At 46.2% G+C, this 2029-nt stretch overlaps 1 long non-coding RNA gene across 1 annotated transcript; it reads right to left on the reverse strand.

Annotated features, from left to right (window-relative positions):
- Positions 1-328: 328 nt before the first annotated feature.
- LOC123521837 lies at positions 329-1251 on the reverse strand. The gene is made up of 2 exons (XR_006680176.1): positions 1101-1251; positions 329-631 (listed from the first exon to the last, which is right to left on the reverse strand). It is a non-coding gene; the product is annotated as an uncharacterized LOC123521837 (long non-coding RNA).
- Positions 1252-2029: the final 778 nt, after the last annotated feature.

Genomic DNA, 2029 nt, shown 5'->3' on the forward strand with positions numbered 1-2029 from the left:
CCCAGGTAGAGTATGGGTTCTGCTGGGGGCGCTAAGGCGAGGTCAGCAGACATTCGGAGGGCGAAAGATGAGACTTTCTTTCTATACCTGTACAGATGGACAGTCTGGGAACCCACCCCGGAAAGTGCTACCCTGTCCTACAAGGTCGCTGTGGGTCGGAATAGGGCTTAGATGTCTCAGTCCACCTTCCCTCGGGCAGCTGATGGTTTCGAACTAGAAATTGTTTTCCGGAAAGCTGCAACCTTGAGTATATTACCTGAACAAGTGGGTCTTTCCAACTGCCTCTGAAGGACGGGGAGGGAGTATGCAAATAGGGAGAGTGCAACTCTGACAGGGGATTGGCCAGTCTTGCCATTCCACTGGGTTTTAATCAAACCAGAAAGTCTTTGGACCAAGAAGAAAAAGCCATGGGTGTGAGCTTGCTTTCTGGAGGCGTGGGTGACAGCCGAGGTACTGGAGGCAGCAGCACCCAGACCATGATACAGGGAAGCGGACTTCCCGGCTCACCCCAGAGGAGTAGGCTGGCTTGCAGGGTGAAGTGCCCTTGTACATTGACAGGCACTAAAGGAGCTCTGTGACATTGCTGGAGCAAAGCCGAGCCCATGCTGGGGCGGCCAAGGTCTGGGGAAGTCTGCAGGGACAAAAAGACAAACTGTCCTTAGCATTTCCGATTCTGACTGCTGACGGGTTAACTTCTCTAATAAACATGCTCTGTACTCATGACTGTGTCTGTGAGTTCTGGGTGGCCATTAACGTGGATTCTTGAGCCCTGTAGAGAAGTAGAGGGCTGTGGAAGTTGATGTCAGAATAGGGTACAGAAGGTTGAAAGGTGGGAGGCGTGTCTAACCTCTCCCTCAGAGAAATCATCTTTGGGCAGAGGTGGAATTGCATGCTTCTCCCTTGTGTAGCCAGGGGCATCCACACATGGCTTCTAGACTGTTTCCTCAAATTAAAAAAATAGCCTTATACATATATGATCAATTGATTTTCAGCAAAGGTGTTATGGATTAAATTGTGAGCAAAAATATGTGCTAAAAACCCTGATGGCAAAGATGTTAAGTGCTCAGCTGTTAACCAGAAAGTTGGCAGTTCAAACCCACCAGCTGTTCCTTCAGTTAGAGAGCGGCTCCCAACTGCTGACCTTCCGGATGACAGTCCAATGTCTAGAAGACAAAAGCGCTTTTAAAAGTTTGCAGGAAAAACTCCATTCTTGTTTAATTTTATTTTTCTCTGAATTTTTTGAAGTCCCCTCCTAGGACAGGACTGGTGCAAATAAGCAAAAAAAAAAGACAAAAAATTTAATAAAAACAGACAAAGAACTTGACTGGACAACTCACCAAAAAAAGATATACAAATGGTTAATAAACACAGGAAAAGATGCTCAACATCCCTAGTCCCTAAGGAGTGCCAATCCAAACTACATGAGATACTAATCTACCTCCACTAAGATGAGTCTGTAAAACATTTGCAAATGGGGTGATGAAGGTGGAGAGCAACTGAAAGCAGCATACATTGCTGGTGGATTGTAAAGTGGTATAACCATTGTGGGACAAAAGAAGGTTACAGCATAACTTTCCTCTAGTCCCTACTGCTTCCTCCCCCCCACTATCATGATCCCAATTCTACCTTACAAATCTGGCTAGACCAGAGGATGTACACTGGTGCAGATAGGAACTGGAAACACAGGGAATCCAGGGTGGATGATCCCTTCAGGACCAGTGGTGAGAGTGGTGATACTGGGAGGGAGGGTGGAGGGAAGGTGGGGTAGAAAGGGTGAACCGATTACAGGGATCTATATATAACCTCCTCCCTGGGGGACGGACAACAGAAATGTAGGTGAAGGGAGAAGTCCCACTGTGTAAGATATGACAAAATAATAACAATTTATAAATTATCAAAGGTTCATGAGGGAGGGAGAAGCAGGGAGGAGGGGAGGAATGAGGAGCTCAAATAGAGAGCAAATGTTTTGAGAATGATGATGGCAACAAATGTACAAATGTGTTTGACAAAATGGATGGATGGATGGATT

Source organism: Echinops telfairi, unplaced genomic scaffold (genome assembly GCF_000313985.2).
Source record: "Echinops telfairi isolate 266 unplaced genomic scaffold, ASM31398v2 ScPeMD7_2;HRSCAF=8, whole genome shotgun sequence".
Taxonomy (NCBI): Eukaryota; Metazoa; Chordata; class Mammalia; order Afrosoricida; family Tenrecidae; genus Echinops; species Echinops telfairi.